Source organism: Oreochromis aureus, linkage group 3 (genome assembly GCF_013358895.1).
Source record: "Oreochromis aureus strain Israel breed Guangdong linkage group 3, ZZ_aureus, whole genome shotgun sequence".
Lineage (NCBI taxonomy): Eukaryota > Metazoa > Chordata > Actinopteri > Cichliformes > Cichlidae > Oreochromis > Oreochromis aureus.
In genome coordinates this window covers 7,285,620-7,293,422 of record NC_052944.1, presented here as the reverse complement: position 1 = coordinate 7,293,422, position 7,803 = coordinate 7,285,620, and the positions used below count along the sequence as shown (strand labels likewise).

At 47.1% G+C, this 7,803-nt stretch overlaps 1 long non-coding RNA gene across 2 annotated transcripts; it reads right to left on the bottom strand.

Annotated features, from left to right (window-relative positions):
• Nucleotides 1-470: 470 nt before the first annotated feature.
• LOC120437380 lies at nt 471-2,089 on the bottom strand. 2 transcript variants are annotated; one of them, XR_005611072.1, is made up of 3 exons: nt 1,855-2,089; nt 731-1,068; nt 471-480 (listed from the first exon to the last, which is right to left on the bottom strand). It is a non-coding gene; the product is annotated as an uncharacterized LOC120437380 (long non-coding RNA). The 2 variants fall into 2 exon arrangements; XR_005611071.1 differs by lacking the exon at nt 471-480 and having other exon boundaries at nt 516-807; nt 896-1,068; nt 1,855-2,067.
• Between the last annotated feature and the right edge of the window lie 5,714 nt (nt 2,090-7,803).

Here is a 7,803-nt window from a genome sequence, read left to right as displayed (position 1 = left end):
TAACAATTAGAACATGTATGATTGAACACAGAAGAAACATGCACTTTACTGCACTGCAACATAGAAAATTATCCTAAGTGTGAAAAACATATCATTTTCATTTGACAAACACTTGATGATACAAATGTGTTTGCAGTGACTGACTCACCCGAGTTTCTTCCAGAAGCCACAGGTTAACAGGTTAAAGGATATTTATTGTGTCACACAGCATGTTCTTTGGAAACTTGTTCAGCGCAGCGGTTTGAGAAAATATCACAGGCTGTCTGAGCGAGCAGGGTTTCCTTGATGTCATACCCTCCAGAGGCAAGTGCGGTGTTGGTGGTGCATCACGGTGTAGTGTGATGTACCGGGTTGTCAAAACCGGCTGCTGACATGACAGAACACTGCCCTCCTGCACCAGCCCAAAGGCACTTTCCACAAGGGGCTTGTCAGGTCAGGGATCTGGTAATGGACCCACAATGCCTCTGTGTGAATCCACTCCTAAAGAAAACATCAATGACAATAATGTAAGGAAGAAGGTTATTATACTGAACAACAACTAAACTAAAAAGTGTGAAACAGTGGTGCATAAGTTAGAGACTGGGATGTATATATGTACATGACTGAGTTAGCCGTCTTCAGAAAGTGTAATGTTGTATGTAAATTAATACCTATTCTGACACATGCATGTATGAACAAATAGCAACATGCATTTGTAACACAGGAAACCAAATTTTACAAATCTAATTACCGTACTCCAGTCTGGGCCATCCTATTTGGTACCGGCTTAGTGAAGATCATAGAGTTGATAGGTCCTGGCTTCACACCCTAACAGAAGACACATTTACTATGGATGGTGTTGCTGTTCATATGTAAACATGGTCTAATTCAAAAACTTTAACCTTATTTAAATTACCACTGTCCGTGGCTTGTGCCATTGCTGTTCAGATTCGGTGCAGCTATGCACAGGGGACAACCGGCACTCTGAGTTGTGAGTAGTGTGCTGTTTGGAAGAGCAGTGCCACTGTGTGATTGCACATAACAGCACCTGCCACACAGGAGCACTGGCGATGAATCCAGAAGCTTAATCTAAGAAGAAAGAACTAAAATTAAAAATGTAACATCATCTTCATGGAAGAGCCAAACAGGAACATAGTTCAGTGTTATGGTTACTGACCCCTACAGGCTTACCCTCCTGAATGCTTAGGGTTTCCTTCTCTCCCTATTAAAACAATTTAACCATCCTTGATAACTGTAATAACTTAGGTTGTGTATATTTGCAGTATTAACTTGGTGTAAATTTGTTTCTGATCACCCAAACACATCTGACTAGTCAAATTAGGTGTGATAAAGCAGGGGACAAGGAAAACATTCAAGTTGATGGGCCTTCAGGAATGAACTTAACTAATGCTTAAATGAACTGAACCCCACTGAACAGGGATTAACAACTTTACACAGCTTCCTGCCTACACTTAGTCTGTGTGGTGCCTCACTCTTCCTCATTGACCTGTAGCACAGGGCTCTCACACAGACCTCCCTGTCAACCTGTGTTTTTTGGACACTGAATAAAGATACAAGAACCATTAGCATTATTTCTGTACTACTCATGTCAACACGTCTTAAACATATATACTTTACACGTAGCAAGAGTAGCATTGGGTAGTTAACTACCTGCTTAGTTAGCCAACTACCTAACGCTATTATAAAAGTGTCTAACAACAAAAGTGACATTAGTTAAACCTCAACTATAAACACCGTTTAAGGAAACATGTAATGTAGAGAATTGACATCAAATGAAACACATAGCGGAGTAACGTAGTGTTTGCATTTCACGTTAGCTAACGTTTCTTTGTCGGTTAATTTACGTTTTCTTACCTTCGTAGTTGTGTATATATGATGCAGCATATAACTTAAATCCTTTATCTAACATGCTGACGGGGTTTGTCGTCACTCTGTAAATCCGATGAACATCAGTGATGTTCAAATTTGGGAGCTCTTGTAGGACGAGTGCAAACGCGGAGGTCGGATTATGAATGAGTGGGAGGAGTTGCGCCATTAGAAGGAAGATTACATGACGCGTCAAAAGGCTGAGTGCTTTGAAGTTCGGCCGTGCTTTGAAGTGCGGCCGTTAGGTCACGCCTACTGAGGGCATAAATAGAAGTCAAAAACAGCATTAGTGTGTGTTAGTCTGTTCCTCTGGCTTTGCGTTTCTTAACGTTTTGTCCATTTCCATCAGCATCGGCGGAGCCTTGGGCATACGCTGTGCGATTTTTCAGTGGCGTTATTCAGCGCCTGCTCAAACTGTACGATTGACTCGCAGGGGTTAGAAGTTCGTAGGTCACGATGCAGGGTCTCACACTATACGCCCGATGCTCTGATGCGACCTGAGTGCTCACACTAAGCATCAATCTGTCCCTCTCTCTCCCTCTCTGTCTTTCACTCACACAGACACACACACCACCACCATCAACTGTGCTAAATTGCTAATGAAAAATATTGATCAGGCAGCTGTGATTGAGCAGCAATGTCCATTCAAATATTTTCACGGTTGTTGTGGTCGTGATAATTTTGTGAGGAGACATCGAAAAGGCTCGGAAGAGCTTGCAAAAGTTCTACAAGTTGTGCTTTCATCGCTTGTGTCCAGATCACATGCTGCACTACTGTGCTGCTCCATCTTTTCGCCTTCATTTCTGTGTTTGCGCGTGCGCAGTGTGAGAGGCTGCAGTGACCCTCACGATGGCCGACAGGATTTCAAACAGGCTTGATTTTCTTATGACCAAACGATTGATGATCGGGAGCTTGTCGAGGTGTTAATCGCTTCTTGTTACCCCATGTATACAACACGATGCACGATGAAGGCAAAACTCGGGCCGATCACCAAAACGGTCGCATGACTGAAAGACTCGGCTCAAAATTAGCCAAAAATCGCACAGTGTATGCCCAGCATTACCTACGAACTTCTAACCCCTGCGAATCAATCGTGCAGTTTGAGCAGAAGCTGAATAACGTGACTGAAAAGATCGCACAGTGTATGACCAGTTTTATTCAGCTCCTGCTCAGCATTTTTTTACATTTTTATGAATCTTCATCAGTTAAACTAAAAAAAAAAAAACGGCGGGCATTCGCAGGGGGCTAAAGGAGCTTCTGGGTTGGGAGATGAAGCATCTTTAAAAAATTTCAAGAATTCAGGAGGCTTTCTTTCCAAACTCCTTATGTTTCAGGTGTTGGACCTGTTCGTGGGCTCCTGCACTCTGATATCCATCTCACCCGCTTGTAAGCATCCATCACATCCAGCGTGGAAACCTGTAGGTTCCCTCCAGATTTCACAACGCTTTGTTTCCAATCTCCTTGTGTTTAGGGTCTTGGGTCTGTTCCTGGGCTCCTACACTCTGATATGCATCTCACCCGCTTGTAAGCATCCATCACAGCCGGCGTGGAAACCTGAAGGTTTCCTCCAGATTTCACAACGCTTTCTTTCCACTCTCCTTGTGTTTAGGGTCTTGGGTCTGTTCCTGGGCTCCTGCACTCTGATATCCATCTCACCCGCTTCTAAGCATCCATCACAGCCGGCGTGGAAACCTGGAGTTTCCCTCCAGAATTCACAATGCTTTCTTTCCAATCTCCTTATTTTTCATTTCTTGGATTTCTTCCTGGGCTCCTGCACGCTAATATCCATCTCACCCGCTTGTAAGTATCCATCACAGCAGGCGTGGAAACCTGGAGGTTCCCTCCAGATTTCATAACGCTTTCTTTCCAATCTCCTTATGTTTCAGGTCTTGGACCTGTTATTGGGCTCCTGGACTCTGATATCCATCTCACCCGCTTCTAAGCATCCATCACAGCCGGAGTGGAAACCTGGAGTTTCCCTCCAGATTTCACAATACTTTCTTTCCAATCTCCTTATTTTTCATTTCTTGGATTTCTTCCTGGGCTCCTGCACGCTAATATCCATCTCACCCGCTTGTAAGCATCCATCACAGCAGGCGTGGAAACCTGTAGGTTCCCTCCAGATTTCACAACGCTTTCTTTCCACTCCATTTATGTTTCAGGTCTTGGATCTGTTCCTGGGCTCCTGCACTCTGATATCCATCTCACCCGCTTCTAAGTGTCCGTCACAGTCGGCGTGGAAACCTGGAGGTTCCCTCCAGATTTCACAACGCTTTCTTTCCACTCCATTTATGTTTCAGGTCTTGGATCTGTTCCTGGGTTCCTGCACTCTGATATCCATCTCACCCGCTTCTAAGTGTCCGTCACAACCAGCGTGGAAAGCTGGGGGTTCCCTCCAGATTTCAAAACGCTTTCTTTTCAATCTCCTTCTGTTTCAGGTCTTGGACCTGTTCCTGGGCTCCTGCACTCTGATATCCATCTCACCTGCTTCTAAGTGTCCGTCACAGCCGGCGTGGAAACCTGGAGGTTCCCTCCAGATTTCACAACGCTGTCTTTCCAGTCTCCTTGTCTTTCAGGTCTTGGACCTTTTCCTGGGCTCCTGCACTCTGATATCCATCTCACCTGCTTCTAAGTGTCCGTCACAACCAGCATGGAAACCTGGAGGTTCCCTTCAGATTTCACAACGCTTTCTTTCAAATCTCCTTATGTTTCAGGTCTTGGACCTTTTCCTGGGCTCCTGCACTCTGATATCCATCTCACCTGCTTCTAAGTGTCCGTCACAACCAGCGTGGAAACCTGGAGGTTCCCTCCAGATTTCACAGTGCTTTCTTTCCGCTCCACTTATGTTTCAGGTCTTGGATCTCTTCCTGGGCTCCTGCACTCTGATATCCATCTCACCCGCTTCTAAGTGTCCGTCACAACCAGTGTGGAAAGCTGGAAGTTCCCTCCAGATTGCACAACGCTTTCTTTGCACTCTCCTTGTGTTTCACGTCTTGGATCTCTTCCTGGGCTCCTGCACTCTGATATCTATCTCACCCGCTTGTAAGTGTCCGTCACAGCCGGTGTGGAAACCTGGAGGTTCCCTTCAGATCTCACAACGCTTTCTTTCAAATCTCCTTATGTTTCAGGTCTTGGACCTTTTCCTGCGCTCCTGCATTCTGATATCCATCTCACTCGCTTGTAAGTATCCATCACAGCCGGCGTGGAAACCTGGAAGTTCCCTCCAGATTGCACAACGCTTTCTTTCCACTCTCCTTGTGTTTCAGGTCTTGGATCTGTTTGTGGACTCCTGCACACTGATATCCATCTCACCCGCTTCTAAGTGTCCGTCACAACTAGCTTGAAAACCTGGAGGTTCCCTCCAGATTGCACAATGCTTTCTTTCCACTCTCCTTGTGTTTCAGGTCTTGGATCTGTTTGTGGGCTCCTGCACACTGATATCCATCTCACCCGCTTCTAAGTGTCCGTCACAGCCGGCGTGGAAACCGGGAGGTTCCCTCCGGATTTCACAATGCTTTCTTTCCAATCTCCTTATGTTTCAGGTCTTGGATCTGTTCCTGGGCTCCTGCACTCTGATATCCATCTCACCCGCTTGTAAGTATCCATCACAGCTGGCGTGGAAACCTGGAGGTTCCCTCCAGATTGCACAATGCTTTCTTTCCAATCTCCTTATGTTTCAGGTCTTGGATCTGTTCCTGGGCTCCTGCACTCTGATATCCATCTCACCCGCTTGTAAGTATCCATCACAGCTGGCGTGGAAACCTGGAAGTTCCTCCAGATTGCTGGCGCTTTCTTTCCACTCTCCTTGTGTTTCAGGTCTTGGATCTTTTTCTGGGCTCCTGCACACTGATATCCATCTCACCCGCTTCTAAGTGTCCGTCACAGCCGGCGTGGAAACCTGGAGGTTCCCTCCAGATTTCAAAACGCTTTCTTTCCAATGTCCTTATGTTTCAGGTCTTGGATCTGTTCCTGGGCTCCTGCACACTGATATCCATCTCACCCACTTCTAAGTGTCCGTCACAGCAGGCGTGGAAACCTGGAGGTTCCCTCCAGATTTCAAAACGCTTTCTTTTCAATCTCCTTATGTTTCAGGTCTTGGATCTCTTCCTGGGCTCCTGCACACTGGTATCCATCTCACCTGCTTCTACGTGTCCGTCACAGCCGGCGTGGAAACCTGGAGGTTCCCTCCAGATTTCACGACGCTTTCTTTCCACTCTCCTTGTGTTTCAGGTCTTGGATCTCTTCCTGGGCTCCTGCACACTGGTATCCATCTCACCTGCTTCTACGTGTCCGTCACAGCCGGCGTGGAAACCTGGAGGTTCCCTCCAGATTTCACGACGCTTTCTTTCCACTCTCCTTATGTTTCAGGTCTTGGATCTCTTCCTGGGCTCCTGCACTCTGGTATCTATCTCACCCGCTTCTAAGTGTGCGTCACAGCCGGCGTGGAAACCTGGAGGTTCCCTCCAGATTTCACGACGCTTTCTTTTCAATGTCCTTATGTTTCAGGTCTTGGATCTCTTCCTGGGCTCCTGCACTCTGATATCCATCTCACCTGCTTCTAAGTGTCCGTCACAGCCGGCGTGGAATCCTGGAAGTTCCCTCCAAATTGCACAACGCTTTCTTTCCACTCTCCTTGTGTTTCAGGTCTTGGATCTTTTTGTGGGCTCCTGCACACTGATATCCATCTCACCCGCTTGTAAGTGTCCGTCACAGCCGGCGTGGAAACCTGGAGGTTCCCTCCAGATTTCACAACGCTTTCTTTTCAATCTCCTTGTGTTTCAGGTCTTGGATCTGTTCCTGGGCTCCTGCACACTGGTATCCATCTCACCCGCTTCTAAGTGTCCGTCACAGCCTTCGTGGAAACCTGGAGGTTCCCTCCAGATTTCACAACGCTTTCTTTCCACTCTCCTTGTGTTTCAGGTCTTGGATCTGTTCCTGGGCTCCTGCACTCTGATATCTATCTCACCCGCTTGTAAGTGTCCGTCACAACCAGAGTGGAAACCTGGAGGTTCCCTCCAGATTGCACAACGCTTTCTTTCCACTCTCCTTGTGTTTCAGGTCTTGGATCTGTTTGTGGGCTCCTGCACACTGATATCCATCTCACCCGCTTCTAAGTGTCCGTCACAGCCGGCGTGGAAACCTGGAGGTTCCTCCAGATTTCAGCAACGCTTTCTTTTCAATCTCCTTGTGTTTCAGGTCTTGGATCTGTTCCTGGGCTCCTGCACACTGGTATCCATCTCACCCGCTTCTAAGTGTCCGTCACAGCCGGCGTGGAAACCTGGAGGTTCCCTCCAGATTTCACAACGCTTTCTTTCCACTCTCCTTGTGTTTCAGGTCTTGGATCTGTTCCTGGGCTCCTGCACTCTGATATCTATCTCACCCGCTTGTAAGTGTCCGTCACAACCAGAGTGGAAACCTGGAGGTTCCCTCCAGATTGCACAACGCTTTCTTTCCACTCTCCTTGTGTTTCAGGTCTTGGATCTGTTCCTGGGCTCCTGCACTCTGATATCTATCTCACCCGCTTGTAAGTGTCCGTCACAACCAGAGTGGAAACCTGGAGGTTCCCTCCAGATTTACACAACGCTTTCTTTCCACTCTCCTTGTGTTTCAGGTCTTGGATCTGTTCCTGGGCTCCTGCACTCTGATATCTATCTCACCCGCTTCTAAGTGTCCGTCACAGCCAGCGTGGAAACCTGGAGGTTCCTCCAGATTGCACAACTTTCTTTCCACTCTCCTTGTGTTTCAGGTCTTGGATCTGTTTGTGGGCTCCTGCACACTGATATCCATCTCACCCGCTTCTAAGTGTCCGTCACAGCCGGCGTGGAAACCTGGAGGTTCCCTCCAGATTTCACAATGCTTTCTTTCCACTCTCCTTGTGTTTCAGGTCTTGGATCTGTTCCTGGGCTCCTGCACTCTGATATCTATCTCACCCGCTTC